General features: G+C 45.9%; 1 long non-coding RNA gene across 4 annotated transcripts in view; it reads right to left on the bottom strand.

The window, feature by feature from the left end:
• The window catches only part of LOC137541571 (uncharacterized), a 1,030,398-nt gene that overhangs the window by 362,804 nt on the left and 652,107 nt on the right, over window positions 1–15,487 (bottom strand). For all 4 annotated transcript variants that reach the window (XR_011025219.1, XR_011025217.1, XR_011025218.1 and 1 more), the window contains one exon: window positions 13,737–13,818. This is a non-coding gene — a long non-coding RNA (uncharacterized lncRNA). The remainder of the gene's footprint in view (window positions 1–13,736; window positions 13,819–15,487) is intronic.

The raw sequence follows: 15,487 nt of genomic DNA, 5'->3' as shown, positions 1-15,487 counted from the left end.
AGGGGTGTGGAGGTAGATCTGGGTGTCATCTACATACAGATGATACTTAAAACCCATGGAGGAGATAACCTTGCCAATGGAGGATGTGTATAGGGTGAACAGTAGGGGTCCAAGGACCGAACCTTGGGGGACTCCCACCTAGAGGTGGTTGGGGGTGGAAGAGGACTCATTGAAGACGGTCGTGAAGGAGCGGTTGGAGAGGTAGGATGAAAGCGAGGACAGGGCGAGATCGTGAATGCCCAAGGACTGGAGGGACTGGAGGAGTAGGGGATGATCTACTGTGTCAAAAGCTGCTGACAGGTCAAGGGGGAGGAGAATGGAGTATTTACCTTCAGCTTTAGCTAAGGCAAGGTCGTTGACCACTTTGGTGAGAGCAGTTTCAGTTGAGTGGGTAGGCCGAAATCCAGATTGGAGTGGGTCTAGCAGTGAGTTGGCATTGAGGTACTGGGTCAGGCGTTTGTGAACCAGGCGCTCAAGGAGTTTTGAGGCAAAGGGGAGGAGGGAGATAGGACGGTAGTTGGAGGGTAGCAAAGGGTCGAGGGAGGGTTTCTTGAGCAGGGGTAGTACAGTGGCCTGCTTGAAGTCTGAGGGGAAGGTGCCTGTGGATAGGGAGAGGTTGAACAGGGTAGTGAGGACTGGGGCCAATTCCGTGAAGTGAGGCTGGAGTAAATCGGAAGGGATGGGGTCAAGGGGGGAAGTAGTGGTATGGGAAGTCTGCAGTAGGTGGTTGACTTCCTCGGTCGTAGTAGGAGGGAAGGATGTGAGGGGAGGATAGGGTGGAGGAGGAGTTGGGTGGGAGGGGGTTGGAGATGAAGATTGGAGATTGGATATTTCCTGGCGGATGGAGACAATTTTGTTGGTGAAGTGGGTGGCTAAATCTGTGGCAGAGAGGGAGGAAACGGAGGGTGGGGGGGTGGTTTTAAGCAGGGAGTTGAAAGTGGCAAAAAGACGCCGGGGGTTGGAAGCTTGTGCTCCGATGAGCTTGCTAAAGTATTCCTGCTTCGCATGAGCAAGGGCAGTGTGGAACTGCAGCAGGTTGGTCTTGTACTGTAGGAAATCCTGGTTAAGTCTAGTTTTTCTCCATTTCCGTTCAGCGGCACGTGTTTTCCTCTGGAGGTTGCGAGTATGGGTAGTGCGCCAGGGCTGGGGGTTAGGGGGTCGGTTGCGGCGAAATATTGGTGGAGCAGCTTTCTCTAGGGCTGATGAGAGAGTTTGGTGATACTGAGCTGCTGCGAGATTAGGACAGGTTAGGGTGGGGAGAGTGGAGGAGAGGGCATGGAGGGGGTCAGCAAGGACACTAGGGTTGAGCTTGCGTAGGTCTCGCTGCCATCGACCAGGTGGGTGGGTGGCTAATTTAGAGGTGCCTTCCGTGAGGAGGTTGAAGGTGAGAAGGTGATGGTCTGAGGGTGGTAAGGGTGCGATGTCAAGGTGTGCAATGGTGGTGGATTTAGTGAATATAAGGTCGAGAGTGTGACCTGCAGTGTGAGTGGGGGTGTTGGCGTGTTGTACTAGTCCAAGTGAGTTGGCAATGGTGAGTAGCCGGGTCACAGCGGAGCTCTGGGCTTCATCGATGGGAATATTGAAATCCCCAAGGATGATGGTGGGGAGGTCAGAGGAGAGGATGTGAGGGAGCCAGGAGGCAAGGTCATCGAGAAATTGTGGGGTGGAGCCCGGAGGGCGGTATAAGACCGCAACAATGGCAGGGAGGGGGTGGTAGAGGCGGATGGTGTGGGCCTCAAATGATTTGAATTGTAGAGAGGTAGGTGGGGTGAGGACACGGAAGGTACAGGACTGGGAGAGGAGCAGACCCACCCCTCCCCCAGTCCTGTTGTCTGGTCTGGGGGTGTGACTGAGGTGAAGCCCCCCGTTGCTCTCAGTGACTGAAAGGACGACTGATTTTCAAAGTAATATCCATGTCTTCCTATGGCTCAATTCCCACTATACGTGTTTAAACAGAAAGCTTTTTTGACAATGCCCTGCTATAGTGGAAAAAAACGCAATGCATAATAATGCATACCAATGCATTAGGTGTAAAAGGGCCCTTAAAGTAAACATGAGCGCAGAAGAGCAGACTGGCGTGACTGAGGCAGATTACCAGGGCTGATTGCAGCTGAACGGAAGCACTCGGGAGGGCGGCGAGGGATGCATTGGTGCTCATGGGGTGGATTAAGTCCTGGGTGACTATAAAATCTTTTTATTTTGCCATCTCAGGTACACTTTAAGCGCTGCAGGCAATGGTTTTTCTACTATTTGGTGAGTGTGGTGCCAAACAAATACCACCATGGACCACAAATGTATGAAGTCATTATGGATATTGCTACTATGGGAACTTGTGTTCCGGTGGCAGTCAGTTCAAAACTGCTCTAAATCCTAACTAGTAGTCTCTTAATAAGCACACAATCCATATGCAAGTGTAGTTTTCACTTTATAGTAAAATTCCACTTTTGTTAGAAAAAAAAATATGTTCTACAGGCTCAGGATGCTTTCAGATGATGCGTGCTGCACGTGCACGTACTGAAACACAACACCACACTGTACAGGCATGTTCAGATCGCTGTACTGTAATGCATCAAATGTGTCTTTCCAATATAAATCAAATCGCATGGACATCTAATCTGATAGACAACTCTAGAGGTATTACATGCAATATAGTCATCAATAAAGAACAATTTTTATCGGTCATGATTGAAAAATTGGTTGCCTTTCTGCACATACCTATACATATCCCAATCCAAACATTTGTGCATCCTCTTATTTTTCTTTTTCTTTCCAATCATGGCTCCCCCGTCCAATCCAAACTCATAGACAGAAGAGTTAACTTTAGGCTTGCCTGAGGTAAAATGTTTCCTGAATACTACATACCTTATCACCATGGTAACAACTCTAGAAGAGTTATTCAAGACAGGAGATAAGCTTAGTGAATTTAGGCCATTGTCAGATATTTTAATTCCATTTCAGTCAATACACCTTCCAAAAAGCCCCATTGAACTTTGAGGTTAATTTTCTCCATCAATTCTCTAAAAGGGATATAATTTACTCTTTCGTAGGTGGCTTTATCGCTAAGTAGTCTTCTAGCTTTTTTTTCGTACTCAGCTTTCGTCATCAAAACCACATTGCCGCCCTTATTGCACTTTTTAATAATATTTAGGTTTGACTGGAGTGATTTTAGGGCCTCCCTTCCTGCTCTAGACAGATTATCGCGACCCCTGTTGTTCAGTCAATATCCTTTAAAATAGCGCTGATCTCTATAATTGTATAGAATATCCTTTAAAAAGAAAAATAATTAGAAATGCCTCTAGACTTGTCTATTAGATTAGATGTCTGTGTGATTTGATTTATATTGGAAAGACACATAGACCCTTAAATGTACGCATAGGTGAACATGTGAATAATATTAAGAGTACTACTACTGACGTGAAAAAACTAAACCCTCTTGACTTGCACTTTAAGACTGTGCACAATTCTAATGTCACTAGTTTAAGATAATCTATAAACTAAATATCAGTCCCAGCCGTGGAGACTTTGATAAACAGCTGCTACGGAAAGAATCCATGTGGATTTATTAGTGTGGAAATTTATACCCACAAGGCCTCAATCGTGACATGAATATTAAATCATTCGTATGAAGTCCTTTGCAAGCTACTTGAATATCCTCGCATGCAGTTTCTATAATGTCCAGTAGATGGCAGTGATACAGGACTTTTAAATGGCTCTTTTAAATTTGCATCACTCCAGCCCCCAGGGGCATTGCTTTATGTATAAAAGAGATGCCACCGCCCTGCCTACGTCACGTCTGATGAAGTCACATGGGTGTGATGAAACGCGTCACGTGAGGCGCTGGTTACCCAGAAGTCCGCTGGACGCATTCTCTCCCGTGCCTCCGCCATTCTTCCTCCCCCAGCCGCATTGCACGTCTGTCACACGTACATATGTACGCCATGCAAGAGATGCTTCGGAAGTCTTCGGGAGAATGAGTGCTCCCGGTGACGGGCCGCTGCATACTGTGCAAGCGCCCTCTCTCATGCACTCATGCATGCACATTAAGAAGCGGCCTGTCTTGGGACGACTTGGCTCCCAAAGACTTCCCTCATGGCAGGGGATTTAAATGGAGAAACTGCCGCTGCAATAGGTAAAAGGGAGAGGAGAGGGAATGCTCATTAGGACCCAGAACCTTCCCTCTACTTAAAGCGGTATAAAACCCTGACATAACATTCAATAAAAACATGTTTTCCTTCTTTTTATATGCCATACGGTTATCATATTTGCTTTCGTGCATAATTATTATTATTCATTTAGAAATTATACATTCCCAAGGTACACTTTTTTTGCTCTGAAAGCTGACTGCATTTTATTCATGACTGCTTTACTCATCTTTATTCATTTTCTAACGTAAGCAGAAGTGCTTTCTGATTGTCTCACTGTCTTCAGGAGAGTTTGCAGTGTCAGAGAAGGGTTTGTTTACATTCCTCACTTGATACAATTAAACACAAGATAACATTGTCTCTAGTTCGGATTCGTCCAGCTTTGCTGGCAGAGGAGCTTCTAATGCTGGGTACACACTGAGATTTTCTGGTCGATTTACTGTCAGATCGATTATTTCCAACATGTTCGATTTGCTTTCCGATCGTTTTCCGAGCATCTGCCGAGCGATTTCCTATTAACCATCTTAGCGGTATGGACGAGCTCAGCTCGTCCATCACCGCCGATGGCTGCCGCCAGGGGCGTAGCAATAGGGGGTGCAGAGGTAGCGACCGCATCGGGGCCCTTGGGCCAAAGGGGCCCCGAAGGGCCCTCCCTCAATTACAGTATTAGCTCTCTTTTGGTCCTGGGATCATAATAATTACTTCTATAGATACTTTGAATAGTGGTAATCATAAACCACCTTCTCCCCATCCCCTTCTTGCACCTCTGCCACTGTAGTTGCCATTGGCAGGTTTTGGTGTGCCGTATCAATTGTTATGTATAGAGTGCTTGGGGGGCCCCAATGTAAAACTTGCATCGGGGCCTGCAGCTCCTTAGCTACCCCACTGGCTGCCGCTCAGGCCCTGCTGGGCCGATTTTGCTCAAATAAAGAGCAGCACACGCAGCCGGCACTTTGCCAGCCGCGTGTGCTGCCCGATCGCCGCCGCTCTGCGGCGATCCGCCGCGAGCAGCGGTGAAAGAGGGTCCCCCCAGCCGCCTGAGCCCTGCGCAGCCGGAACAAATAGTTCCGGCCAGCGCTAAGGGCTGGATCGGAGGCGGCTGAGGTCAGGACGTCGGCTGACGTCCATGACGTCACTCCGCTCGTCGCCATGGCGACAGGAGAAGCCAAACACGGAAGGCTGCTCATTGCGGCCTTCCGTGTTACTTCTGGCTGCCGGAGGCGATCGGAAGAACGCCTCCGGAGCGCCATCTAGTGGGCTTTCATGCAGCCAACTTTCAGTTGGCTGCATGAAATAGTTTTTTTTTAATTTAAAAAAAACCCTCCCGCAGCCGCCCTGGCGATCTTAATAGAACGCCAGGGTGGTTAAAGTGCGCGGAAATCGATCAAAAAGCAAATCGGACATGTTGAAAATAATCGATCTGACAGTAAATCAACCAGAAAATCTCATAGTGTGTATCCAGCATAAAGCCTGTGTTTAACCCTTTGAATGCTGTTCTAGTAAAAAAAAATGCTGGTTGTGTATAATATGCTGTGAATAATATATTAGAGCAAAGAAGAAATGCTGGGATTCATTCCGCTTTATGGATCTGGTTTCTTTTTTTTTTTTTATCATTTAGACTCCCATTAGCGTTAAAGTAAAAACAGTTGTCCATTTGTTCCTCTGAAGTACAGATCACACCTGATATGGACATCCTATTTATAACTGTAAGCGATGAACGCCTTTAAAAAAAATGCAAAAGGGATGGGGAATACTGAAGTGGAAAATCTGATTTGGTGTAGCATGTCTAGATAATGGAGTTGTAAAGGTTAATAAAATAGAAACAAATTCTGGTTACTGCGTGCAGCCAAGCATATGTTGCATGTAGGGGAATATCAATATGTCCCCTTCTCAGACCAGGGATAGGATTTCCCAGGAAAAAAAACAAAACCTTGGTAAATGAGAAAGTTTGTAAGAGGAATGCAAAAATATATATATTTTTTTAATTAAAGTAGTGCTGCTAAGGTCATTTACACCTTTAGCATGGTTTTATCCCACCTGCAGTGCCGGTTACATTAGCAGTACTAATTCTGATAATGTCCCAATATGCAGATCAGATAGCTGCAGTTTAGCCATCTCACCTGCCATGACTAGGACCAGAGATTACGCATAGTTCTTGTTTACTTTGGTGAAAAACAAAAACTACTTTTTGTCAATTTGATGTAATAAACATGGAAGCAGTACAGTTTGGTTTCCAGCATTTCGATGCATCTGTACTGTATATTTTGGAGTCTCATTAGAGCCCATTAGTCATGTTTTCCAAAATCATACTTGATTACTGGTTCGTTTAGAAGCTGCTGATGATCCAGCGCATGGTCTCTGGGTGCAGTTTGGCTGTCACACTGACGTTTTCTGATGTGTGTTGCTCTGTCAGAGCTCTGTCACTCTACATTTTAGCTCCAGATAGAAATGCTTTATTTGTATCCCGTTTGGAGACGGACTACATGTGTACAGGATAAATGTACGGCGGTATCCCTCTGATAAGCCTGACACTGGAAGCACTGATCCTTTGTCAGTCTGGGAGCTCCTGCTGACAGCTTTTCAGATTAACACATCTCCCTGATGATTGATATCCACTTAAAGGGAGTGTAAGGGAGTCTCTAGACCTCATTACAGACCATATCCAAACAGCAAGGACGAAGATACTGCCAAATCACCACTGTGACCTCCAGCATGAGAACAGCTTCACGCTGGGAATACAGATAACATATCCTATGACCACCACACAGATGCAGATCACTACCACTGACATCTGCCATAAGTAGGAAAGGAAATAAAATTAAAGAAAACTTCCAGCTGGAAGTTTTAGGTGGAAAGAGGCCATGAAAACTGGGCATATACTAGTACATGTGGCACCCAACTGATATCAATCATTTACCACCGTGTACCCATCTCGATGCTTCTCCAATCACTGATTGATCAATACAAATATCAATAGCCAAGGTCCTCATTTTCAACAAATGTTAGTTATATTCTGTGTTCTTCAAACAACTTAATGAATACATATACATTTCCCACAACCTTGTCATATACATTAATCTCAAGACCACGTCACGCCAACGGGCGTGACCGCAGCGGCAGCCCCAGGACCGCCTAACGCCAATTGGCGTCAAATCCTAGAGCCGGCGACTGCAGGAGATCGCGCGCAGGCTGCTCGCGCATCTCCTGCTTGGTAGGCAGAGCTTCGGTCCGCCTTAAAGGGGTTCTTTTGCGAATGAGGAAAAAAATAAAAAGTGGTTTATGTATAAACTATTGAACATCTTTCTAAATTAGTGTAAAATGTTTTTTTAAAAAATGAATGGTTTCATCAATACAACAGAAACTGAAGAGTCGGAGTCGGAAGATTTTTGTACCGACTCCAAAGCCCTGGCCCTAACAGCTGAGCTGCTCAATGTGTTTACATTGTTGCTAGGCAACCAGAGGCCAATGCAGAGACTCGTTTGTGAAAAGAGTCATAAGCTGCTGGGAGAATCAGTCCCATCTACACCATATGATTCTTTGTCAAATTTGATTCAATTTGATTCGATTCATTGATTTGATTCAATCTGACATGTCAAATTGAATCGAATCATGAATCAGACATGTCAGATTGAATCAAATCAAATCAATGAATCAAATGAAATTGATTTGATTCTATTTTAGAAGGATGTTTAATAGTTTATGCATTAACCTCCTTAGCGGTAACCCCGTGCTGGACACGGGGTAAGCCGCCGGAGGGTGCCGCTCAGGCCCTGCTGGGACGATTTGCATAATTTTTTTTTTCAAACACGCAGCTAGCACTTTGCTAGCTGCGTGTTTGGTCCGATCGCTGCCGCCCGTCACAGATGCGCCGCTACCCGCCGCTAAACAGGGCCCCCCCCGCATACCTCTTGCGCAGCCTGGCCAATCGCCGCCAGGCTGCACTATGGGGTGGATCGGGACTCCGTGTGACGTCACGACGTCGATGACGTCACTCCGGTCGTCGCCATGGTGACGGGGGAAGCCCTCAAGGAAATCCTGTTCAGAACGGGATTCCTTATGCGCCGGCGGTGATCGGAGGTGAAGGGGGGACGCCGCAGGGAGGGGGGGGAAGCATGTAGCTAGTGCTAGGCTAGCTACATGCTAAAAAAAAAAAGTTTAAAAAAAACCCCTGGCGGCCGCACAGCCGCAGCAATCATACCGCCAGGGGGGTTAAACCACTTTTTATTTATTTCCTCAATCGCGAAAGAACCTTTTTAAGTGTCCCAGCGGCGAACACCGCTCGGAGACTGTTAGACGTCAAAAGCATCGTCTTTTAAAGAGTAACTGTTAGGCACGGCTGTCCCCCTGGGGCACTAGAGAGCGATCGGCTCTCATAGGCTGACACCTATGACAGCCAATCGCCGTGATTGGGTGGCTGGGGGGAGGGAGTTAGGAAAAAAGAATAGGGAAATTTAATACAAAAATAAATAAATATTTGTAAAAAAAAAAAATAAACATGGGGAGGGGGGAAATCAGACCCACCAACAGGAAGCTCTGTTGGTGGGGAGCAAAGGGAGGGGGGGGGGACACTTGTGTGCTGTGTTGTGCGGCCCTGCAGCTTGGCCTTAAAGCTGCAGTGGCCAATTTCACAAAAAATGTCCTGGTCTTTAGGGGCGTTTAGCACTGTGGTCCTCAAGTGGTTAAGGGGGCAGAGGCTGCTGGTCCCGAAGTGGTTAAGCTGCCACTGATTAGAGACAATAAAACATTAAACCTACTTTGTAAATATTAAGATTATTTGGCCAGTTCAGCCACCTTTTTTTATAACAATCTTAAAGGAAACCCAAGGTGAAAATAAACTGATGAGATAAACTATTGCATCTCACCTTCTACTCCTATTTTTTTTTTCTAACAATCCCAGTTTATTTTCTGTTCATCACTGAAAAAAAATATGTTTAATGCAGTATTGCCTTTTTGTCTCATAATCGAGAGAGAGTTTCAGTGTCCTAGGAGACAGAATAAATAGACTAATTAATTTTGCTCAGCAGTATGAAGCGGATTATTATATATCAGTGCTGTCCAACTTCATGGGCATGGAGGGCCATTTTTTTTTCAGACCCCATGGTGGAGGGCCGAAGGTTCTTGCTAGAGTCGCAACCCCCCCCCCCCCCCCCCCAGGAAAAAAAATGCAATTAAAGGACAATTATCTATCGCAAAGTGGCAACAGCAATTTAAACTACATACAAACGTTTTAACTCATACATGAACATTATGGAAAATCCAAGTTGAAAATAAACTGTGAAGATAAACAATTTCATCCATCCTACTCTTGAAAAATGTGGGGTTTTTTAGAACCTCCCGGTTTAATTTTCCGTTTTAAAAAGCTAAAAAAGTAGGTTTAACGCTATTGTTTCATGATAACGATTTAGCTTTTCCATAGTCTCGCAGTTCGCAATCATGTGACCACCAACAAGACAAATTCAGCAATCATGAGGCCCCCAACAAATCATGAGGCCCCCAACAAGACACATTCAGCAATCATGATGCCCCCAACAAGACAAATTTAACAATCATGAGGCCCCCAAAAAATCATGAGGCCCCCCAACAAGACACATTCAGCAATCATGATGCCCCCAACAAGACAAATTTAGCAATCATGAGGCCCCCAAAAAATCATGAGGCCCCCCAACAAGACACATTCAGCAATCTTGAGGCCCCCAACAAGACAAATTCAGCAATCGTGATGCCCCCAACAAATCATGAGGCCCCCAACAAGACAAATCAAGTAACCATGAGGCCCCCAACATGACAAATTCAGCAGTTATGGGGCACATAAATAGACAGCATTTCACATAAATAAGCAGAATGCCCCTTTAATATGGTAGACACCTCTCACCTGGCTTCTAAATTCTCCTCTACTGGCTGCTGTGCCTGGCAATAGTGTTTTGGGCCAGATTGGGGATGATGTGTGGGCTGAAATGCCTTGCGGTGCTGCTGTGGCCAGGCTGCCGGTGATGCTGTGGCCGGGTGAGGTAGTGACAGGTGCCCCCCCAGTTGAGGTAGTGACAGGTGTCCCCCCCCAGCTAGATAGTGACAGGTGTCCCCCCAGCTAGATAGTGACAGGTGCCCCCCCCCAGCTAGATAGTGACAGGTGTCCCCCCAGCTATATAGTGACAGGTGTCCCACCCAGCTAGATAGTGACAGGTGTCCCACCCAGCTAGATAGTGACAGGTGTCCCACCCAGCTAGATAGTGACAGGTGTGTCCCCCAGCTAGATAGTGACAGGTGACCCCCAGCTAGATAGTGACAGGTGTCCCCCCCCAGCTAGATAGTGACAGGTGCCCCCCCCCCCAGTTAGATAGTGACAGGTCCCCCCCCCCAGCTAGATAGTGACAGGTGCCCCCCCCCCAGTTAGATAGTGACAGGTGCCCCCCCCAGTTAGATAGTGACAGGTGCCCCCCCAGTTAGATAGTGACAGGTGCCCCCCTAGATAGTGACAGGTGCCCCCCCAGCTAGTGACAGGTGCCCCCCAGTTAGTGACAGGTGCCCCCCAGTTAGATAGTGACAGGTGCCCCCCCAGTTAGATAGTGACAGGTGCCCCCCCAGTTAGATAGTGACAGGTGCCCCCCCAGTTAGATAGTGACAGGTGCCCCCCCAGTTAGATAGTGACAGGTGCCCCCCCCAGCTAGATAGACAGGTGCCCCCCCAGCTAGTGAAAGGTGCCCCCACCAGTTAGCGAGCCCATTACCTCTCTCTCCTGTGTCCCCGCTGGCCTCTCCTGTGTCCCCGCTGCCGCTGCCCCACAGCTCAGACCTCACAGATCGCGGCGACTGAAGAAGCAAGTAGAGCGCGCGCATGACACCCGCGCGGCAGAACGTCACATGCGGGAGTGACCAATGATGTTACTTCCGCATGTGACGTACTCCGTGCGGGTACCATGCGCACTCTGTTTACCTCAGTCGCCGCGATCTGAGGTCTGAGCTGTGGAGCAGCAGCGGCAGCGGGGACACGGGAGAGGCCAGCGGGGACACAGGAGAGGCCACAATAAGAGGGAGCAGGCATGGCGCCCATAGCGCAAGTCATGCCTGCATCCCAGGAAGACGAGCGGGCCGCAGCAGGTGGCCTGGCGGGCCGGATGCGGCCCGCGGGCCGCCAGTTGGACAGCACTGTTATATATTATAATATTGCGCAAAAGGTGGATCAGCGCAACACCAGGCCGCCTCCGAATGGCCTCCAATCAGAGATGCGCTGAGCCCCCCCAGGAACTACAAACGCACCTTGAACCCAAACAGAAGCTCTGCATATACACCAAAAGCATGGCTGTTAGGTGGGAGCAGCTGACCAAAAACAAATTAAATTAGTACATAGCAAGGAAATGAACAGCGCTACTTAAAAACAGCTGTCAACTGTGGTAGACAGGTCATGTGTATGCTCGGTGTGTATTATATCCCACAAGTGGGGCTTGCACTCTTTTGCAGGTAGGCACTTGGCTGTTTTTAAGTAGCGCTGTTCATTTCCTTGCTATATATTATAATATACCGTTAGGCTAGGTTCACAGTAAGACATTGCGGTGCTGCATTATAAAGCTTACCGCACTGCAATAAGAAGTCTATGCGATGTTCACAGTGTGACGTTCGCGTCACAATGTAACATGTAGCGTTATGGCAATGCACTGCTGCAGTGCGTTACCTCTATACGCACACATTACCAGGTACAGGTATGCATCATTTTCATTGACTGTATTCTTCACTGTACCTTCTTAATGCGATAGTAACGCAGCATTAATGTGCATTACCACTATTTTTGTTGCGTTGCAACGTTTAACATTGCATCACAACACAATGTCCTACAGTGAACCCAGCCTTACTAAAAAAAACAACTGAAAAACTAACTAACATCATCTATGTATCCCTCACTATGACAAACTGCAGCACAAAGTAGCATCCCATGGTGAGAGACTGCCACACAGTTTAGGGTAGGGAAGGGATCACATTTGTGTCTGTGATGAACACAGACAATTTGTTGCAAGTTGGTATCTGCATATATGTGTTTGTCTGTGATTGAACACAGGTCTTTTTTGTTTTTTGTTTTTTACATTAAGCAGTGAATTTTAACAAGTAATTGCATGTACTGTACAGAAAAGTAGTGCAGGTTGTAGCTTTAAAAAAAAACAAAAAACAAAAAAAACACTACAGAATCACAGATCGCTCCTGAAAATGCAGCAGCCCCATAGAAAAGCATTACTTGTATTTTCACATTGCGACAAAATGACTGATTTGCACAAGTGCGACTCCCGCCTAAGGCACCCCAATAGCAGCCTACTCTATTTATCTAAAAGGCAGTTGGAATATGCACGGGCCGGTGCGCACATACTACAACTGCCTGTGTAATGACAGGGGGGATGCACATGTGTGTGCGGTGTGGGGGGGCGTTCTCGGCAGGCGGGCACCATGGAATATTTATGATTCGGGGGATTACTGGTACTGTATATTGTCTTGATTAAACGATACAGGACAAACTATTTGTAATGTCACAAGAAACAGAGGACCAGCCCACATAGGGGGAAATGCAGATAATGAACAGAGAGCATAGCTCACATATGTGATCATTATTTTCCATTCAAAAACTCTGAATGAGACTTCCTAGTGTCAGACGGAAGGATCAAGTCACAAAAGCCAAATAATACTATACAGTATACAGGCCCCTGCCCCTTTACAAATATCACATCATGGTGCAGATATATTATGGTTAATGTTCTGAAACAGCGCAAGCCAAATCCTCTTATGGGCGCTAGTGAAGTAATTATCCCGCCGGTATGCTACTGGCAAGGTAGCTTGCGATCCTTAGCAACGGCCAATACGGTAAATGCCGCATCATAGTGATGTATTGCTACTGCGATACTTCACTAGCGCAGCTGCTAAGTTAACGATAATAAAGTTATCTTCACTTCCGTGCGCAAGAAGATTTAACTCTTGCTGTTTCAGTGTGTTAATAATCTGCCCCCATAGGTTATACCCTTTTTGGTTTGATGGTAAGCTCCCTGCAAGGTACTTGATTGCATCATTTAAATTGGACTCAAATTAAAAATACTTTCAGATTTCAGAAATAAAATCTGTTTTCCAACTTATAATAATTAATACCAGTCTTTTTTCAGCTGCATGATAAAAAATATAAAATATTTTACATTTATTGGAGGAACCCCTGCCTTCCTTTAATATTGCTGGGACAGAATCCGGCAGACTGGTGGAGGAGTTAAAAAACAAAACACAGGCTGCTACTGATGATGTCACAGGGGAGGTGATCTCAGCTTGTGTGAGATTTCACATAGACGACGCCCATGGGGGGGGAGGGTAGTTGATGACTAACATACCCATGATCTAAAACCTCCTACTAAGCTCAGAAGTAATGGCTGCCACCTGTATAACCCTAGTTATGAAAAGAGAAGGGTGAAAAGCATGTACTGAAATGCTCATAGGCTTGAAGGAGTGTTTATTTATCGTTGAATGTGTCAGAGTGGTGCAACTAAATATTTTGAATTAAAAAAATGTTTGGTTTAGGTACGCTTTAAGTACACAAGGAGATTGTATTTGCACACAAGAACTGCAAAATGTTACATACCAATTATTTTTCTGCGTGTAGCTAAACAGCAAATGAGGTGCTCCTTTCATGTCTCTCTTCTGTAGTGCCACAACCTTTGAGCCTAGCAAAAAAACAAAAATCCAGTTACTTCAAAGCTTGTTTCGCTGCATTCAAAGACGGCTGTTGCTGTGGAGTTGGACATTTTATTATGCATTTTATCAGCCCAAACAGAGAATTTCCCCATATTACTATTTGTATAGTGGTATTGCTCTGCAACACCCTATAGCATATGGCAATGCATAGCATAATGCTGCAAAGGTACAGAACTTGCATTCAAATGTGCTGATGAGCTTTAACAATGCTGATCTGATAACAGTGTATAATGAGCCGCAGAACTACCACAATTAAACTGTATGGACAGTTTCCCAGTTATTTCAACCTCGGTTTCCTTCTCATGCTGCATAATTTTAAATGCAGCCCATCTGAGATATTAAAAAAAAAATCCACACCACCAATATCGCTATCATGTAATCTACCCGAAACTGAAGCAGAGACTGTCCTGGACAGTCTCCAATTCTATAGGATTATCTCCTCCCCACCCCACTGCCTGTTAAAAAAGCATTAGGCACAACTTTATTATACATAAACAAACCCTAAGCTAAGCATAACAGTTTAAAAATGAAGATTGAAAACGATGCCTCAGAAACTACCTGCAAAGAGATTAAGTCTCATCATAATGGAATTAGTGGCAAACTGATGTTTTCTTGTTACCATTACCATACTGAATTTTTCGTATTATGCAATTTTTCTGTGCATATCAATGAAGTTAATACACATGGCAAAGTAATGTATAACTTCAGAAATCTGATGCGATTCTTGGGTGACAAATGCTATTCCTCTGTGCTTCTACTAACTTACATTACAGTGCATTCAGAAAGTATTCACTGCACATCACTTTTTCCACATTTTGAGACAGCCTTATCCCAAAATGGATTTTTCCTTCAGAATTCTATACGCAACACCCCATAATGACAATGGTGTACAATCATTTAAAGATCTCTCCAGAGATGTTCAATTGGATTTAAGTCTGTGCTCTGGCTAGGTCACTCAAGGACATTCACAGAGTTGTCCTGAAGCTGCTCCTTTGACATCTTGACTGTGTGCTTAGGGTCATTCTTCTGAAAGATGAACCGTCGCCCCAGTCTGAGTTCAACAGCGCTCTCGATCAGGTTTTCATCCAGGATGCCTGTACACTGCTGCAGTCAGTTTTCCCTTTATCCTGACTAGTTTCCAAGTTCCTGCCGCTGAAAAACATCCCCACAGCATGATGCTGCCACCACCATGCTCCATTGTAGGGATGGTATTTGCCTGGTGATGAGTGGTGCCTAGTTTCCTCCAAACATGATGCCTGGCATTCACATCAAAGAGTTCAAATCTTTGTCTCATCAGATACGAGAATTTGGTTTCTGAGTCCTTCAGGTGCCTTTTGGCAAACTCCAGGCAGGCTGTCATGTGTCTTTTACTAAGTAGTGGCTTCAGTTTGGCCACTTGACCAGGCCTGATTGGTGTTTTGCTGCAGAGATGGTTGTCATCCTGGAAGGTTTGCCTCTCTCCACAAAGGAGCTTTGGAGCTCTAACCGAGTGACCACCTGGTTCTTGGTAACCTCCCTGACTAAGGCCCTTCTCCCCCAATAACTCAGTTCAGATCGTCAGCCAGCTCTATGAAGAGTCCTGGTGGTTTTAAACTTCTTCAGCTTACGGGTGATGGAGGCCACTGGGCTCATTGGGAA

This window comes from Hyperolius riggenbachi, chromosome 12 (assembly GCF_040937935.1).
Source record: "Hyperolius riggenbachi isolate aHypRig1 chromosome 12, aHypRig1.pri, whole genome shotgun sequence".
NCBI classification, from domain to species: domain Eukaryota; kingdom Metazoa; phylum Chordata; class Amphibia; order Anura; family Hyperoliidae; genus Hyperolius; species Hyperolius riggenbachi.
Note: the sequence above shows the minus strand (reverse complement) of the source record. Positions and strands in the feature narration are given on the sequence as shown.